The sequence below is a fragment of the Branchiostoma lanceolatum genome, chromosome 10 (assembly GCF_035083965.1).
Source record: "Branchiostoma lanceolatum isolate klBraLanc5 chromosome 10, klBraLanc5.hap2, whole genome shotgun sequence".
Taxonomy (NCBI): Eukaryota; Metazoa; Chordata; class Leptocardii; order Amphioxiformes; family Branchiostomatidae; genus Branchiostoma; species Branchiostoma lanceolatum.
The window spans coordinates 15,495,616-15,516,438 of record NC_089731.1 but is presented as its reverse complement, the minus strand read 5'-3'; the positions used below and the strand labels follow the sequence as shown (position 1 = coordinate 15,516,438).

General features: G+C 39.8%; 1 long non-coding RNA gene across 2 annotated transcripts in view; it reads right to left on the bottom strand.

The window, feature by feature from the left end:
- Window positions 1–7,156: 7,156 nt before the first annotated feature.
- The window catches only part of LOC136443545 (uncharacterized), a 51,382-nt gene continuing 37,715 nt past the window's right edge, over window positions 7,157–20,823 (bottom strand). For both annotated transcript variants that reach the window (XR_010757169.1, XR_010757168.1), the window contains exon 5: window positions 7,157–7,411. This is a non-coding gene — a long non-coding RNA (uncharacterized lncRNA). The remainder of the gene's footprint in view (window positions 7,412–20,823) is intronic.

Genomic DNA, 20,823 nt, shown 5'->3' with positions numbered 1-20,823 from the left:
TGTCTAGAGTTTGAATGTCGCCGAGACATCGCGTCGCAACAACGTGCGAAAAACTACAGGGGAGAAATTCCTTGGAAGAAGCGCTAGGAATTTCGGGGATAAGTGAAGAAATTCCATAAGAATGCGCCACCCACGGGTAACGTCTTGGCGCTGTGAAGATAATCTCACCTCCTTGCAGCACTCCGAGAAGACAAGGTAGAAACCAAGGAGGTTATTTTAACCTCCTTGGTAAAAACTATCTTGAATAAGTCTTTCTTCCGTCGAGCGCAAAGTAGGCGTTTTTGTCAGGCTTTCTACTTTGACATGGGTTTTTGGGTGTGTGAGATTAAAAAAAAGGTAGAAATCCCGACAAAAACACATAAAAACACGTCAAAAACCAGCCGGATCCACTCCTCTGCTTGGAGAGTAACTCCTAGCACTCTCTCTGAGAATACAGTGAAGCCAACAGTTCTCACTACCCCGTAAAAGAATTCAAGCGATGCATAGGGAGAAAAAAAGGACATCATTAACCCAGGGTTGGTTGGCGGTTTACCGAAGATCCCTAGTGTATATGTGACATGTACAAGAGGAAGCCTGTCGGACAGGGCTGGGCGACAACGTGCGAAAGTTTTGTAACATTCCAACCCGGTCTTGTGTACCCTTGCGTGTGGAATATGCCGTATTCGGCGCCGATTCAGGACCCCTTTGGCTTTTGAAAGGTACTCTGAGTCTCCAATCAGAGGTTGCGTTTCGGCTTGTCTTTGACGTCTTTTAGGCGTTTTGTAGCCTCTACCAGGCCCCGCGGATCGCTGGGAAAATAGTAGAAATTGGCCAAATAGAGTGAATTGTATGCTAAGGCCAGTATTGTGAATTGTATGCTAAGGTTGGCAATGGAGAGAGGGTCCAATCTGCAGTGCTAGCCTGCAAGTGAAACCCTGGCAAATATTCTCCCTATAGCCGGCGTAGCTAGTCTGGTAGAGACTTTTAGGCGTTTTGTATGGCGCCAGCTCCAAGGCTTCCGTCTACCTGCAGAGGTTGAGGTTGGCACCATGAAAAAAGAACGTGACAAAATAGAGAGCCCGAACAAGACAAGCCGAAATCCAACCTCTGCTCGGAGAGTAAGGTAACAACGCGGCTAAGTCAGTATCAAGAACATATCTGTGGTAACGTTAGAAACAATGGGGTTTTGTTAAGAAGAAGGTGGTAAGACGTATGACCGTGCGTGTGCGTGATTGCTTTTTGAAATTTAAGGAGAAGACTTCCTGCAAGACATCTACGCATCACATTTATCATACTTTTACAATGGCTCACAATGGATGAATGAGTGAAAGACCTTTACTGTACGTTTATCCTCCTACAAGCTAAGTGCAGGCCATAGTGATATTGAAGAACGTACAATCACTGACACAGTCATACTAAAACGTGATATCTCATTACTACATCTACATAAAGACTAATGTAAACTACTATGTACTGGTTCAACATCTTCTCGCCGGTTGTAGATGTATGAACATATGGAGCTTAGAAAGAGTTTGCTCAAGCTATATTACATGGTTTGTCTAGTTCCATAAGGAATACGAATTTATGGTGCTATCTAAATGTCGAATGGAAGGGACCGAAACTACTATACTATAAAAGCATTTGCAAGCTGTTAGCGGCATCGCCCAAGTAGTGTTTCTCGAAGTCTAGCGGCTTAGTGCCTACTCTCCAAGCAGAGGTTCGGCTCCGGTTTGTTTTTGACGTCTTTTAAGGCATTTTTGTTGGGGCTTTCTATTCGGTCCTGTTTTCTTTATGTCGTCAAGTTTTGCTAGCCTCGACCAGGCTCCACAGGTCGCTAGAAAAATATTAGAAATTGGCCAAATAGACAGATATACTAAGTACACCAGAGGAGTACGTAAAAAGATGTAAAAAAACAAGCCGGAACCGAACCTCTGCTTGGACTCATTGGAGACTACTATTAAAGTGCCAATTCCTACCTTGCTAAACATTCCCAATACGCAGACAGTGCGACTTCACTGCCCCATTACTCGAAACAACAATCGTTTTAGACAAAATGACCAATTTTCCTCTTCTGCCAAAGAAAGGCCGGTATTGAGTTTTCAAAAAGCCCATTGTCCTAACCCAAGCCCTGACGACACGGACAACTAGAGAAAAGTTACCCAAACCTCTCATTTGGTACATTAGTCCCCACGGTACGTCCAGTTTCTAAAAGTGAGAGTCAGCGTGAGGTTTTGTGAAAATGTCTTCCCAGTTCGTTATTCCAGTGTCGTGCGGAGATAATAACATAAAAACAACTTCCTTTCAAGCTGAGCTAGTGTTTGCCTTGTTCGGAAATATTTTAACTGCTCACTTGAACATTTTCAGGGCGCCAAGAAGAGGTTTGGATTGTTGTACTCCTTTTCTGTTGGCAATACGTCGGTTATTGGACACAGGGGGACTTTAATTCTTGGTTTTCCGACAATCAATGTTTAGAAAGACAACACCGCGCGTGCTTTGCATCTATAATTTTTGTTTCCACAATCTTGGACTCTTTTTAAATGGTCCTTGTGAGTTTGTGAATGCGTTTGTAGTTTTCTTTTCATGTTTTATATCAACAAAAAGATGTTTAAAAATTATCAATGTCTCTATCAGCCAAGTAGTGACATTCGCACTCTTTAAGACTTATAATGTTTAGGAAGACAGCAACGTGCTTTGCATATATTTGTTCCCGTGAGTGTGTTCGTAGTTTTCTTTTCATGTTTTATGTCAACAAAAAGATGTTTAATGATTATCAATGTTATTATTAGTAGTAACATTCGCACTCTTTGAGACTAGTGAATCTTAGGTCTAGCAATGTTTAGGAAGACAACACTGTGCTTTGCATTTAATTTATTTCAACAATCACCAAACATATGTTTGGGCTCTTGAACCTTTTTAAAACGGTCCTTGTGAGTGTGTGTGTGTAAATGCGTTGTTTCTTTTCTTTTCAAGTTTTATATCAACAAATAAAACTCTGAAAATGACTAATGTTTCCATCAGTCAAATAGTAACATTCGCGCTCTTTGAGACTTGAGAATCTTAGGTCTAACGTTAGCAACTTTTAGGAAGACAACAACGTGCTTTGCTTTCAATTTATTTCCACAACCACCAAACATATTTTGGGGCTCTTGATGTCCTTGAACCCTTTTAAAACGGTCCCAGTGACAGTGTTTATCAACAAATGATAATTCTAAAAATGATATACTTCTCTCTCAACAAAATAGTAACATTCGTACTTTTTTTAGACTAACGAATCTACTTTTATGAGGGAAATTATGAGTGTCGTGTTTCTCTTGCATATATCAGTTTTACGAGCGTGAAAATTGGCGAAGCTTGGCAACATGTGGTGGAGTTATAGCGGCTATCATGTCGACATGCCAGACAACACCGTGGCTGGTGTTGGGACAACTTCATACAACTTCATTCACCCAACCACATCTAAATGATGGCTCATCTCGTGCCATGGGTAGGGGGTCCACAGAAAATCACGTCACCAGAACAACACGGACAGTTTGTCTTCCTTAATTAGGTTGTCTCATCCTGAAAAGTGGGTGTTGTGTGTTGTCTGTGGGGTCACAAAAGAACGACTGGATGGTGGAGCGTCGCGACGGACTAAAAACATCGTTTTCTTTGGTATTCATGGTACGAGAGCACGCAACCATGGCCACAGGACGCCAGAAATAATACTCTCCAAGCAGAGGTTGGTGGGGAAGATTACAATCATATGCCCCGTTTTTTGTCCGCTCTCCACAAAAAAACAGGGCATGCGTTAAAATGGTCACAATCTTCCCCACCAACTTCTGCTTGAAGAGAGAGAAATAACCCAGAAGAACAAGGAGTTCGTAGTTCGTATTCTCAAAGCATAAGTTTCAGGGGGCTTGGAGTGGTTGGAGAGAAACTTTAAAAATCGCCTACTCGACCGAAACCCCTGCTTGGAGAATAAGTAGTTCGTACAGTTCCCAAATAGAAATGGAACGGAAAGATGAGAAAAAGATGAATGTTAACTTCTCAGTCATACTTTTACATTTTGATTGAAATTCCAATTATGAAGTCAAGGGTTATACAAATCCAATTTATGTCGCAGCTAGGTCGGAGCACGATCGCCATCTAGTGGAATGAGGGCCCAAGTAGCTTCTGTTGCAGAAAAAAAAAGCCAAGTCGGTAAGTCATGTTGCTTCAAATGTGACAAACCAAACTAGCAGTTAGTCTCTGACTACCAGCCTCTACCAGGCTCCGCGGATGGCTGGAAAAATAGTAGAAATTGGCCAAATAGAGTGAATAGTATGCTAAGGGAGTCGGCTAAGGAGAGAGGGTCCAATATGCCATCCTAGAGCGGCAAACTGTACCCCTATAGCAGACTTACTCCTCTTTCATGTTTTCCTGTCTATTTACCCAATTTCTACTCTTTCCAGTCGCCTATTAGTATATGGAGAAGGCTATTATTAACTGACAGTGGATCGTCAGCGTTTTCATATCGACTATGATTCATATCTTTCAAATGATATGTTGAAGGGAGAGTCATGAGTGATATGCACTGTCACCACATCCGGATACTCTCCACATCCAAGCACATCATCACGTATTTTGCATCAACAGACATCATCTTTTCCACCTGCCTTTTTATTGATTGATTTATCGATCTAGCCAATCGCACCTGCCCATCTCATCCGGGTCCTTTGGAGAACGCCCTATTCATAAACATCCTTCGCATTTTCCGTCCTGTTGTAAACGGAACTTTCGCCGAAGGCTACGTGGACAACAACATAATATCATACACTAAATATTTACGTGAAACCAGAACGTTTAAAGTATATTGCAAACAGCAACAAGAAAGAAATGGAATTAAAAATTTATTTCCTACATCATTTCAATGTTTTCCTTTATTTTGCGATTCGTAGTAGTAAACGGGCATTTTTCTTCACTGATGACAGTAGATGTAGCCTGGATGCCAGGCTGTTTCCAGGGCCCACAGAGGCCAGCTACAGGGCCAACATAGCCTGGAGTCTAGCCTTGTTACCATTGGTCCGCTCCGTTGGCGGCAAGCGACGTTGGGAGCGTACCAAAGCTAGCAAGGCTGGACTCCAGGCTATTGCTTAGCCCCTACCAGGCTCCGCGGATGGCTGGAAAAATAGTAGAAGTTGGCCAAATAGAGTGAATAGTATGCTAAGGGAGTCGGCTACGGAGAGAGGGTCCAATATGCCACAAACTGTACCCCTATAGCAGACTAACTCCTCTTGCATGTTTTTCTGTCTATTCGGCCAATTTCTACTCTTTCCAGCCGCCTCTGGAGCCTGATAGAGGCTAGCTATCGCCAGCATACCCAATGAAAATTGAGATCGATCGGGGGTCTGGCATCCAGGCTACATACACTAGATGGAGATGCGTATCTTCAGACTATGCTTCCAAAGTATTTTCCCACTGGCCTTTCAATAATGTATTAAGACATCTAGTATCCTGGGCGTCGACTTCCTTCCCTTTAAGACACTAACCAGACCGCCTTCAGACAAACCGACGGGCAGGTCTATAGGGCGGACGGTCCGAAGAATTTCCGGAGGCGTAAAACTCACGAATCCCTACAATTTTCGTTCCGCGGTTTCTTGTGGTAGTCGATCCTCGTTGACACCCAAATTATTACTCTTGTGTCCAGCCATGCTTAGCTGTATACTTAAATGATATAACGTTAACATAACAGGTGTCTTTAATACCTCCACATTCATTTTACTTGCAAATGCCATAATTCAACTCATGTATATTAGTAGGATTTCCGTCTTCTAATTATTAGGATTTTGATTTCGGATGGTAACTTTTTATTTCTACTCATCCTTTTGAATCTAAGTTCTTGTTTAGTCACATCAAGGAGTTTCTTCCCACAATGTCTTCCCAAGACCTATGAACATCCCAAATATCATTACAATCCAACTAGCAGTTATGCCGACCACAAATATCCGGAATACAAAAAGACACACACGTACACACAGACACACATACACACACAGACACACAAACAGACACACACACACAGACACACACAGACACATACAGACAGACACACACACAGAAACAGACACACACACAGACACACACATAGACACACAGACACACACACAGACACACACACACACGCACATAATTTTTCATGGAGGTGACAAGTGCACCATAACAGGACACTAGACTGGAGGAAATTAATAGTCGTGGATACAGTACAATCTTTATTACCTTCTTCTTAAATCTCCAAGTAGATGTATGGGGGCCGAATCGTGATGGTTTCTGACTGGGCCTAGAACCGTGATGGTTTCTGACTGGGCCTAGAACCGTGATGGTTTCTGACTGGGCCTAGAACCGTGATGGTTTCTGACTGGGCCTAGAACCGTGATGGTTTCTGACTGGGCCTAGAACCGTGATGGTTTCTGACTGGGCCTAGAACCGTGATGGTTTCTGACTGGGCCTAGAACCGTGATGGTTTCTGACTGGGCCTAGAACCGTGATGGTTTCTGACTGGGCCTAGAACCGTGATGGTTTCTGACTGGGCCTAGAACCGTGATGGTTTCTGACTGGGCCTAGAACCGTGATGGTTTCTGACTGGGCCTAGAACCGTGATGGTTTCTGACTGGGCCTAGAACCGTGATGGTTTCTGACTGGGCGAAGAACCTGTGCTGTGTGATCCGATCTTGGGCTTGGTCAGAAAACATCACGATTCTGCCCCAAAAGATCTGCTTGGATATTACGTTATTCTCTGAGGAAACTCACACCCACTGGCCAACTATGACAGAAATCATAATCTCAGAGACCCCTGTGACCCCCTCCCCCAACTTACCTGCTTACCATGGCTTTCTATAATGTCCTTGCCAACATTACTAGAGCAAATGTGCAGTACAGCTTGGGCAAGGTTTCATGTATCAATCAACTTTATTTATGAAACAACACAGCAGGCTGAAAAAGCTTGAATTGAGTTGTAATTTACACAATTTACAGCTCTTTATTACAATCAACTATTTCCACATCAAAATATTGATTGTTAAAATTAACATGGTTACTCAGAATATCTATTCAAATCTTATACTGATAAAAAAAAATCATTGTGTGTGTATACATTAGAATAAGGAGCAAGAAACGTTACTAATACAAGTACTCTTCAGAAGTGAGAATCTTGAAAGTCTATAGTGTCCATCTACAACTATAACTGCATCATAATTTTGAAAAATCTTCTGATAAAGAATTGTCTTTGTCTCTCGGTTTGAGTGATATACGTGCAAGACAACACGGAAATGTCATTGAAAGATGCTGCAATGACACCATTAGACAGAGCTGCACGGCATACTTTGATCACAGGTCATCGGCCTTGCACCTCAGGCAGGTAGATATAAGGGCAAGTCTGGGCATGTCCCTCCAGGTGTCTCTTCCTTCAATGACAAACCTATAAAAACACAATAGATACAATAAATCATTAAAAACAGTACCCTGACTTCTGACCCCCTCATATTGTATACCGTAATTTTCCGCTTATTACACTAATTTACATGTTTTCAGAATATTCCTATGATTTATGCAAGACATTTGTCATTAACCAAACAGGTGGTAAAATGGGGAATTTTTTACCAGCAAAACATACTAAGCACTAACAACACTGACTTTAAAAAAGCTCTTTTACAAGTTTACCTATTCATCTGTATTTCCATGCATCAATATACTTGACAGCATTTTCTTTTAAAGGAAACCCGAGCAATATTAGGGTCCGAAAAATCGGATTTTGAAAGTCAATTTTTTTTAGAAATTTCTATACATGATTACAATATCACAATGTATACAAATGTAGCAACGTCCATGATGCAAAAATATGATGTTGCTGTGATGTGAGAACTCACTGAAAATCGTAGCCGGAGTTTTTGTAGGCTCGTAAAACTAAGGGGATCATCCTACGGCACGATTTTGAGCGATTTTAAAATCCTAAAAGTATGAAGTTATTGCACAAATGTGCTTAACGATGTTAGTATACCACTACCATAAAGATTTCAGCATTTTTTTATTTCCATTTCTTGGCCCTAATATTGCTTTAATTTGTTGCCTTTAAGATATTGTTAATTTTCTTGGTGCCCTTGACTTTAGCATAACAACACAGCAAACATGCAAGAAAACTTTATTGGAGATCACAGTGTTGCCCACTGAATAAAACAAAATGTACAATGATTAGAAATGAATAACGTTAGATTACTTTAAGTGTCAGTTTAAGTCATATTTGATGATAACCTACTGATATTTGAGTTGAAAATAATATCCTACTTATATTCAACTCAAATATCATCAAATATGACTTAAACTGACATTTAAGATGTAGTTAGTCGATAGTTTTGATAGTTTTTTTGTTATTAACAGACAGCTACAATGAAAAGTCCAGACCTGTGCGGATATCCACCTACATAACTATGTTCCCTTTTTCAATTGCTCACAGGGCACCCCTCTAAGTTGAATGTAACATCAAATCCATGGGTTTACATAAATCCGCCACTTTGAACATCAGTGGGTTTCAAAGGAGGCTCGTCTTTTCAAAATCTTACAATGGCCTTATTTTGGAGAAGCTTGTATCCCAAGACTTCCTAAAAGATGTCTTAAGTCTTAACCAAGACAATTTTCCAGTACTTTACAATTAAATTAAAGTACAATTTTAGTATTTTGAATGGACAATTTGACAAGAAATAGGAAAAAAATGCCTTCCTGCCTCTCTTTTTATAAGGGGTATTTTCTCCTAAAGTTTAAAAGGGGTATTTTTCTGTTACATAATAACTGTATTTGTAGTGACAGATTTCTAGAACCTAGACTTAGTGGATGAAATGACGTCTTGATAATACAAAGATCAGTAAATGATCTTAATCAAGTTACTGTAACCCCACCACACCCTTGAGTAATTCATACCTGTCTCGACAAGTCGACAATAGACAGGTGATGACACTTTGTGACAGAGAACATGTTGTGACTTGTCTTATGACAACAATAGACAGAAGACTTTCCCTCTGAATAAAAAAGACCAGACCAGTGATTTTCCAATGCCTCAAGGGCTTGAAGCTCAGACATGTCAGATTTGTAGTTTTGGAGATTTGTTGTAGACCACAAATACATGTTACAAAAGGTTGTGTCAAAACTGTTTTGTCAAACCTAAGCAACTTTGTCCTTCAAAATGTTATGTCGGTCAATGAAAAACTCTTCGGTATCAATGGACCCTGTGGTATTTGTCCTTTAGGCCACACCAATTCAAATTCTTGGTTAACGGATTTTTTTTTTAATTTTAGCAAAAAAAAATCATGAAAACAGAAGGCTGGGGTGAAAACTTGCACCTGACCCTATTTACTCCCTGAAACTGTGTGCACCAAATTAAAAACATTCCTCTGAGATTCTGTTTTCATGTTAATTGTCCAATCTAGCATTTTTTTAAAAATTCTGTTAACCAAGAAATTAAAATGGTGTGGCCTTAAACCACAAATATGTTACAAAAGTTTTTGTCAAAACTGTTTTGTCAAACCTTAGCAACTTTGTCCTTCAAAATCTTATGTCGGTCAATGAAAAATTCTTTGGTATCAATGGACCTTGTGTGATTTGTCCTTTAGGCCACACCAATTAAATTTCTTGGTTAACAGATTTGTTTTTAAATTTTAGCACAAAAAAAAAATCATGAAAACAGAAGGCTGGGGTGAAAACTTACACCTGACCCTGTTCACTCCCTGAAACTGTGTGCACCAAATTACAAACTTTCCTTTGAGATGCTGTCTTCCTGTTGATTTTCCAATCTAGCATTTTTTTAAAAATTCTGTTAACCAAGAAATTAAAATGGTGTGGCCTTAGACCACAAATATTTTACCCAAGTTTTTGTCAAAACTGTTTTGTCAAACCTTAGCAACTTTGTCCTTCAAAATGTTATGTCGGTCAATGAAAAACTCTTCGGTATCAATGGATCTTGTGGTATTTGTCCTTTACTCCATTTTGCTTATTATCAATGCCACTTGGTGACAGTACAGTTTATGTATTCAAATCTGTCAAAAAAGACTGTTTCTAGAAGGTTGTGAAATTCCAACACATGTATTGGCATGTTAACCATTAGAAAATCGGATAAAAGAGTGCTGACACGTTGACCACGGCTGCTACGGGTGACATTAACATACAGCTGCAGTAGTGTTGACATTCTTATACACAGGTGTGTTCATGAGCGGGAGACGTCTATTTAAAGTAGTCAAGGCTGGAGAGCGTGGGAAAGTCCTGCCCCGCGATGCTATCGGGTGATTATACGGCCCGTTCGCCCGGGGCTACGACAATTAGGCAGCCTGCTTAACCAGTGTCAACAGCTGGTACTGTAAATGCAGAAATGTTCGCGGTGGTTTTATGTTCGTGGTTTTCGTGGCGACCGTTTCACCGCGAACTTAAAACCGCCGCGAACATTTTTGTCCAATACTGTAGCAGTATTTGACTATAGCGCTGCCGCATACTTAAAAACCACCGTGAACACTCCATTTTCGCCTTAGCGCGAAATAAAAACCACGCGAACTTAGATGCATTTACAGTATTGTCCGCCATTTAGGCACTCCAGCCACGCAGTGGGATAGAGCACTGTTGTGGGGAGATTACTAGGTGGAAGGCTAAAGGTGGACAACAAAAAGAGCAAGACAGTTTGAAGGATATGTGTCTAGACGTGGAGTTGTCCTTGGTGCTGAAGTGCCGCCATCCTTGCACAGGAGTTTTACTGTATGTAATGTTATGTGTGTATGTGTGAGTGTGTTTGTCTCACAGTGTGTGTATGTGTGTGTGTGTGGGGGGGGATATGTGTGTGTGTGTGTGCGTGTGTGTGTAGGTGTATGTGTGTGTGGGAGGGAGGGGGTGTATGTGTGTGTGTGTGCGTGTGTGTGAGTATGAGTACTTGTGCATGTGTGGGCATGTGCATATGTGTGTGTGTGTGTGTGTGTGTGTGTGTTTGCATGTGTCTGTGTGCATATGTTTGCATGTGTGTGTGTGTGCATGTCTGTGTGCATGTGTTTGTGTATGTGTGTGTATGCGTGCATGAGTGTACATGTGTGGGTTTCTTGAACCAATTTTTGATAATAATTGGTGTGGCCTAAAGGTAATATCAGTATCTATGTCACAAGACAAATATCTAATGTGATCCTTCATTGTCTCCTATGGATTTGGCTTAAGGTCAAAAGACAATGGAATAAAAGATAGACAAACATCAGAATTTGTGCCAACAATTTTGGAAGAATTCATTTTGCCACAGGGATACAGTGACACTGATATTAGATCTTCACAGAGGCTCCGATTCACACTTTTCCCCTTAATTGTATGGCAACTTCTGAGCCTTTAATTTTCAGCCAACATATTTATGATTCCATTCCTTTGAATTATGTTCTAAGCTGACTTCTCTTTCAACAGATGATAATAGAAACCTTGTTTCAATGCCGGATAAATTACATTGATCTTATAATTACCTTCGCTGAGAAGGTTATGCAGAGGGTAGCGTTTGTGTGTGTGTGTGTTTGTGTGTTTGTTTGTTTGTAACGTACAGCATAACTCGAGAGGGCTTGGATGGATTGTCTTGATATTTGGTAGGTGGGTAGGTCTTGATGAGACTAGGAAATGATTAGATTTTGAGCCCCCTAGCGGCTTGTTACGGTACTGCAGCGGAACTTCCTGTTTCGATATCTCGTGTTCTGGACAAGCTATGGAACTGATTTTTGAGTGGTAGATAGCTCTTTGGACAGAGAGTAAGTGGTATAGGTTTTGGCCCCCTAGCGGCTTTTTTGGAACTGCAGGATCAGGTTTTGGTTCAGACTTTGAAAGGGAATAACTCAAGAAGGGCTCGATGGATGGTTATGATTTTTGGTAAGTAGATAGCTTGAGTGATGATGTACATGATTAGATACTTATTATGCAAATCAGTATGTAATTTGCATAATTAATGAGGAAAGTTTATACATCTGCCAAATTGTTTGTTTATTGTTTGTTTATTGTTTCTTCGCATATGTACAATACAATATAAAAACAAAGAGAAATAGAGTAAAGAATACATGCAGGAGAGGCCAGAAGCCTATACGGCTTTTCGGGGGCCTCCCCTAATCTACTCAAATGGGATTTTTACAAAATTATATATCATCGAAACTAAGAAAAACTAACGAAACAAGAAATTGGAATTTTAACATAAATCAATGAAACACATGAAAAGAAGAGGAACTACAAAGTAAATTTTGAGTTGTAAACATAATAAGTATTATAATGAATAACAATTTATAAAGAAATAGGTCAAAATTATACAAAAATAACAATCATATGAATTATTTTGTCATCAGATACCAAAGGAAAAGTGGAAAACAAGGAAAACAAACAAATCAGGAGAAAGTAATACTTGGATGTTCTATGATATCTATCTTTAAAAGTTTTTTGAAACTAGGTAAAGACGAGCAGGACTGTAGAATTTGGCTGAGATTGTTCCACGATAGGACTCTCAAACGTGTGACATATGTAACTGAAGAAGAGAGAAATATTGATAGATATCAACTATGCAAATGAAGACCTCATTTGCATAATTAATGAGAAAACACTATAACTCAAGATGGGCTTGATGGATGGTAATGATTTTTGGTATGTAGATAGCTTACGTGATGCTTTGTATGATTGGACGATAATTATGCAAATCAGATTCTAATTTGCATAATTAATGAGACAATTCTAAAAACCCACTGTGTTCCATGATATGACTATTGACATATGTGACATTTGTTACTGAAGAATTTGATACATTAAAAATATGCAAAAGTAGGCCTAATTTGCATAATTAATGAGAAACTACTATACTTCCATACAGGTAAATGATGGCAATTTCATACTTGTGTCATTTGGAAGTTATGTGAATGTGAACATCGTTGAATCAAATTATGCTAATAAGGACCCCATTTGCATAATTCAAGACAAATGTTACTTTGTTAGCATAACCTTCTTTGTTAACTTCATACTTTTTTTGGGGTGAAGAAGATCAACTGGTATGATTTATAATTGATGACAATCACTCCTGATACGTCAGTCATAAAGGTTAAAATCATTTGGCGAAGGTATGAGGTCGTGGAACTCTAGTTATATATTGAAAAGAAGATGCTATTTTTGAGTATCAAAGATGAGTTATTTGGTCCAGATATTAAGAAGTGTCCCTTGTTCCTTTGAAGGAATTTTAGAGACAAATGAGAGAGAACCGAGAGCATATGAATGTGAAAATATATTTCTTCTTCTTCTTTTACCGATAGTTGACGTCGCCCTGAAACAAATTAATGTGTTGACCAGGTTTAAAGGTATTTTTTAGCCAGGGCTAGCTCCAGGACCCGTCCATCAATCCAAGGACGGAAATTTTCTTGTTGAGACGGAAAAAAATTCACCCCGTCCATCCCAATAATCTGAACCTCGTGACATGAAATTTATGAAAATGTACTTTCATGCACTTAAAATGACAGATTTAACAACGAAGATTTAAAAAATGGGCTGCCAAAAAATGAGTGGGACAGGAAAACAAAATTTGAGATGGACAGCCCTAATGTTTAAACACATTGCTGGTAAAACCATAAGTTTATACTTGACTACCAAGAATGTTTGAAATACAGATTCACTACACTCCTCCACACATTCCGGTGTGCAGATAAAAGTCACATTGATTAAACATGTCACAATGGCATTGTGTGCACAACTATTTGATATATATCTACCATGACTAACCCCTGCTGAAGTTTTGTGCTTCGAACACAATGCCCAATGGGACCGGACATTTTCATACACGCTAACACAAAAATTCTATCCAAAACAATTGAGAAGATTCCCATTTAATGTTAGAATAAAGAAGTTGGGCACAATATCTCATCTGTGGGATTGCAGCCAATCGCCAAGCAGGTTTCTCAGCTTGTGGTTCTGTGTGGCTTTCTAAGGCCTCTGTTGCTTCATAGAATTGGGAGCTTGAAAAACTGTACGTTTTTGCCTTCTACATCTACTTGGATATTATAGGCAAGCTACCGGTAGCTTGGAAGAGATTTTCACATCACTGTGTAGTGCTCTAAATGTACTGGTAAACAAATGTAGATTTTCAGCACTGGGGTAACTATGAAGTAAAAATGTTACACATCATACAAAAGAAAATTGTCTTAAAAGTCACTGTAGTCTTGTTATCAAACAATTAAAGAATACCAAAGATAGTCTCCTTGATAATATTCTGTAGGGTCTGGTCTTTAAAAAAAGGATAATTATGAAGACTACAGTGCATGACTGGGTCAAGAATCAAGGACACCACTTCTCTTATATCATAACAAGCAAGTTTTCATCACTTACTGTAAATGCATTTAAGTTCGCATGGTTTTCATTTCGCGCTAGGGTGAAATTGGAGTGTTCGCGGTGGTTTTAAGTTTGCGGCAGTGCTATAGTCACATACTGTTACAGTATCAGAAAAAAATGTTTGCGGTGAAACGGTCGCCGCAAAAACCGTGAACATAAAACCACCGCAAAAATTTCTGCATTTACAATAATAGTCTATGTCCTTTTGTTTGTTTGTATGTTTGTTTGTATTGCATACCCTGTAAACCGCATGAAGGCGTAACACACCAGAATTGTACTGAAGACTACAAGCTGCATATCCGGACAGATTTATATGATCCACACACACCGGGAAGGACCCCTGCTCTTTTCGATAAGTGTGGTGGGTTCTTTAACGTGCTTGAGGTGTGGCTCTCCTCAAACACAGGACCCCCATTTAACGTCCAATCTGAGGGACGTCCCTAACTGAAGCTAGGCACTCATTTTCACCTGAGTAAAGTGGGGAAAGTCGTGTAAAGTGCCTTTCCCAAGGGCACAATGTCAACGGGACAAATCAGGGAACCCCGGATTCGAACCCGGTATCTCTGGGTTCTGGGGCCAAACACCCTGCTACTACGCCACCGCGACGCCACCGCCACTTTTATCGTCCTAAAATCCTACCTACCTGAAAAACACTAAATAAATCAAGAGATAAGAATCTCAATACAGTGTCATCATGCATACAATGGACTAGACAGGAAATGTGCTCAAACTGCCCCTTAAAAGGGCATTAGTATCTTCATTCACACCCTTATGACACTTATGTGACTACCTGCGTTATCTTTATGTGGCATCACATAAGTGATAGGAGATGTACTTTAACTACTCTCCAAGCAGAGGAGCAGGCTGGTTACTGACGTGTTTTTAGGCGTTTTTGTCAGGCTTTCTACTTTGTCATTTTGTTGTTGTCTGGTTTGAAGAGACAGAAAAAAAATGACAAAGTAGAAAGCCCGATAAAAGCGCCTAAAAACACGTCAAAAACCAGCCGGAACCCCTCCTCTGCTTAGAGAGTATGCTAATTACTATACCCAAGTGACCAACTTGGTCAAGATGAGCAAAAATTACAATTTGAAATGGCACAATGATGTTCAGTGTTTAACTTATACTTTAGTTAGATGTAGAGAATAGACACTTGTTACTTTTTTACCGTTTGTACCATTAGCCTACGGGCATGAATTTGTAAATAAAAGAATATTATATCATGTCAACTTCCCAGCTATTGTTGTAATGTCCAAAATATGCATATGATAAATATATTAAAGATAAGCTTGACGTTTGACTAATATTAGTAGCGTTATTAGTGATTCAGGCTTCAAAGACCAATCTATCATCTAATTATTGATTAGCCTTTCTGAAATGTGCAAACGCAGAACAAAGTAAAAAAAGATTTGGGCTCTCTATATTAGGTACAGGCCTCGGTGATTATGTCTTATGTCTTGAAATCTTTTCAAAACTTATCTCAAAAATAGCTTTACGCAAGTCAGCTGAAACATGTAGATGTAAGATTTGTCTTCAAAAACATATATTTGTTTTTTGGAACGCGGCAGTGCAAATACAAAGTCACAACAAAAGGCGGTGCACGTGGCAATGTCGAGGCACGCGTAGGGACGCGGGCAGCTTGGGTGGCGCTGTCCATATCAATCCGTACGCATTAAAACGGTACACGCGGTGAGGACAATCACTGATGGAATACCAGGACTCAAAACGTGTAGCTGCAAAAAAAGACTACCTGTTTGTAAGGGGTCAAGAAGAGGTGATGCAGTAATCGGAGACGCCTTTTGAGAACGCGGCTGCAAAAGAAGGATGGATGAGAAATATGACTACAGCCAACTCCAACGGAGACAGCAGTGACAGAGGTGCTTATTATCTTTGACGGACGGTCAGAGGCTGCGGCGGGGGTTGAGCGTCCAGCCGAGAGGGCGGTGTGGGACGACAATCGGTCACTACATGACTCTCAGCTGCGGACCACGCTTCCGCTCTTGACGGCGTCCTCGAGAGTGAAGTACAGAAAGGAACGAGTGGGGTGGTGGAGATTCGGTGTGGTGAGCTCTCGGTAGGGATGGGGGGAGGCGACATGAAAGGGACGAGGGACGCCGCGCGGAATCACAGAAACCGGCCGTGTGCAGATTGCGCATTTAAGGATGTTTGTGTGGCCGCACCAGCCTGTGAGCCAAACAATGAAGGGTCAGGTGCACATAATGTGGAGGCGTTGGTCCACCACGTTACAAAGGAAGACGAATAAAAGAATCCGTAACAGCGGGTTCACAGAGCAGAACCTCACAAAAGAGAAACAGACGACAAAAAGCACGCCTTCCCACAGGCAAAATGGAGAGACTTTAGGGGAAAGGTCAAATATTTGCACAATAAGAGTTTATTTAACCTCAAATTCAATTTAGCATGTAACCTTGCGGTAGATCACAATTCTTCACTTAAAGCCACGTGCATGTTGAATTGGACAAAGCGTTTGACATGACCTTATTTGAAGAGTTAAGCAAAGAGAGTAGCTTTATTTGCGAACACAGAAAAAACACTGTGTATAAGAAAATGATCAGCACAGCTCCGACACTGTCTTTCAAGCAACTGTCACGGTAGCAAATATTTTTTCAAGTGCTGGATTAAAAGACAAAGCCGGCTGTATTTGGCATACTAAGGGCGTAATCAAATTGATTAAGCCTCCTTGGGCATACTGTACAAAAGTGTCAACTGTGGTCACACCTTAGGATTTTGAAGTGATTGCTAAGCTCATGAACACAATAGACATTTATGTAAAGTTTATTAGTATCGGGAGCAGGGCTGTCACCAGGACCCGTCCCTCCGTCCCAGGATGGAAATTTGCTTGTTGAGACGGAAAAAAATTCTCCTCATCCATCTCAAAAGTTCACGACATAAAACTGATGAAAATGTATTTTTGTTAACTTTAAATGGCAGATTAAGAGCAAAAATTTATAACATACTCTCTCCAAACAATGAGTGGGATGGAAAAAATCTAACGCTGGCGAAAGCCATGGGTATGGAGTCTTTTTGTAACTCAATTATATGTATATTGGAATGTTATATCATCTAACTGCCATTTTGTAAAAGATTATGATCTCTGTGCTACATTTTGTATATGGCATTTCACATTCTTGACTCTATGACGTCCTAAATTTCCAAATCTAACCCTCTGACCTTTCTGTAAGTTAAAAACCTGACGGTGAGAATAGAAATGATTTATTATCCCAACATTCAGTCAACGTCCACTTTTATGGACTCCCGAATCATCTTCCCTCAATGCGTGACAACAACCTCATTTTCATGACAAAGAACTTCTGGCGTCTCTCGTGTGAAAATCGTCACTCTGTCCATCATGGCGAAACCTGCTTGTCTCTTGGTGATTGCGTACGGGAAAAATGGTCTGCGGACTCGCTGTGTGCCTTTCACCTGGCGATGATGTATATTGTCATAAAAATGTAACCACCTGTAGAGTCATTGGTGTCAAAACTCTTTGTGGGTTGCGGAGCAGGGAAGCACCCAGGAATCGGACCTCAATGAAACCTGACACCGGAACATCTTGGATTAAGGCTTTTCTTCCACAGTCAAGCAGTTTTGAAAACCTTTCGGGACAAAGGGAGGAGAAGGATACGAGATGAGTCGTGCTGGTGTATTATTCCCGGAAACTGTCAGAAATAATGACAGCACGGACCACCTAGTCGTGTGAACGTTGGCTGGGTTCTTGCTAACTGCCATTAACATAAATCCGCCACTTTGAAAAACAGTGGGTTTGAGAGATCTCTTAAGTGTAGCAACCCCCAGTTTAGATATACATTCAAGAAGAAGAAGAAGGAGAAATTTGTTGCGTGACAATTGCAACAGGTACATTATGTATGGTAACTTGTAGATATACAAGAGTGCATTAGGCCGCACCAATTTAATTTCTTGGTTAACAGATTTTGAAAAACAGTGGGTTTGAGAGATCTCTAGTGTAGCAACCCACAGTTTAGATATACATTCAAGAAGAAGAAGAACTTTGTTGCATGACAATTGCAACAGGTACTTTAAGTATGGCAACTTGTAGATATACAGGAGTGCATTAGGCCGCACCAATTTAATTTCTTGGTTAAAAGCTACTAAATTCCGAAATTAACATGAAAACAGAATCTCAGAGGAAAGTCTGTACTTTGGTGCACACAGTTTCAGGGAGTGAACAGGGTCAGGTGCAAGTTTTCACCCCAGCCTTCTGTTTTCATGACTTTTTTTGCTAAAATTTAAGAAAAATCTGTTAACCAAGAAATTAAAATGGTGTGGCCTTATACTGGGGGATGTTGGGTTGGAGATCTGTTTGGGCGTATCTTTTCAGGGTGGTGGAATTATGTATCATGTTAGATGGTGTAAAATCAGTTTTGTATTCAGATATCTGATTTTCGTTGGCCCTACTGTTACCGAATCCTTTACCGATGCTATCTCCTATTCCTTTACCATCTATTCTATTGATAAAAGAGCAGTACAAAGACTTCAATTATATTGTCATGATGAGTTTTTCCCTCAACATAGATAAAACATGACGGATGATGACACTATCAGAGCAGGGAGGAATCTCGTGCATTCTCCTGCAAATTTCACTGATCACCTCAGATAAGTCCATCAAGATTTGTCAAAGAAAATTGATAACTTTTTGATAGAGTTCTTGTGGGCATATGAATAATTTATAATTTTTTGAGATAAGGCTATGATGTAGATGAAGCACTTAATGCATGGCTGGATGAAATCAGAGCCTTTTTTGGTGAAGTGACTTTTTTGAAAAGAATTTGGAATGTACAATCATTTACAGGGTTCTATGTTTTGTTGACCTCAAACCATTACATGCAACTTTGCACAAATCAGCTCAGATAAAAACAAAAGTTACCTCTTTTATTGTTGTATCCAAAGCAAGGGCTACAAAGGACCTTGCTTTGTTTATTTCTAATTGCATTTCATCTTTGTAACACATGAAAGTTCTATTTTCATAGTATAAGACCAGTGGTCTTTTCCAATCTAGCCGGGATGCTATAATTGTAATACATCATAATGTGGCTGGATGATTTTAAAGGACATTGACTTACAGCAAACTAACTTATGTCTTGAAACAGGAAAAGCACAACCTTTTTTTCCTATTAAAAGGAATTACACAAAGGGTTGACGGTAAAAACAACTGGCTACGTGAACGAAGCCAGAAAAAGAGTAGACCAATGGTATAACAGGAAAAGCACAACTTTTTTCTTCTCTCTAAAGGATACCCATTTTCTTAGCTGTGTGGGTTTTGAATTAAAAGTCTTATTCAGAACGTCCTTTGTGTCGGAACCATGGCAAAAAGGTATATTAAAAAACAACTGTCTACGTGAATTTAAACTTGTGTCTAGTTAAAAAAAAGAGTAGATGCATTAGTATAGTACAACAGGAAAAGAAAAACTTTTATTTTCTATTTAAAGGATACCCATTTTCTTAGCTGTGTGGGTTTTGAAGTAAAAAGTCCTTTTCAAAACATTCTTTGTGTTGGAACCGTGGCAAAAAGGTAAAAACAACTGGCTATGTGAACGTAAACTTGTGTCTTGCTAAAAAAAGAGTAGAATCTAGAATGCTATGACAGGAAAAACACAACCGTTTTTTCCTATTTGAAGGGCAGACATTTTCTTAGCTGAAAAGTACTATTCAGAATGTCCTTTGAGTCAAAATCATGGCAAAAAGGTAAAAACAACTGGCTATGTGAACATAAACTTGTGTCTTGCTAGAAAAAGAGTAGATGCATTATATATATTATCAAGGACATTTTTATACTATATAATGTCCTTGATATTATATAGAATGGTATGACGGGAAAAGCGCAACCTTTTTTTTTCTATTTAAAGGATCGTCAGTTTGTTAGCTGTGTGGGTTTTGAAGTAAAAAGTCCTATTCAGAAGTAAAAAAGTCCTATTCAGAACATCCTTTGTGTCGGAACCGTGGCAAAAAGGTAAAAACAACTGGCTGTGTGAAACCGGAGACGGTTGTCGGAGCGTGTGAGACTTGATGGATGAATTCAAATGTGGCACGCATGCATCATTCCGAGGCGCGCTCCCGGATGGACGCTCAGGTACAACAATGGGTGCAAGGATGCTAAAATCTACAGAAGGCACCATGAAATGGGGATGGCGCCCCAACATCTGCCAGTAAAGCGGTTCCTCGGAACCAAACCCTTCCACCGCCATTGAAACTTTGACAACCCATAAATTTGGTTTGTTTTTCTACAATCACGTCTTTTTAGACAATCTTTATGGAAAAAATCTAAAGCTTTTACTAATGTTTGGCAACTGTCAATATAAAAAAGTACTTGTTTTGAGATATTTGTGTTAATGTGTATCAAAAAGTATCAACATTGTCTTTCCATGAGTCTTAAGATTTCAACAAATTGCAAATGTTATGGAAAAAACTAAAAGCCTTTACTAATGTTTGGCAACTGTCAAATTGAATATAAAAAGT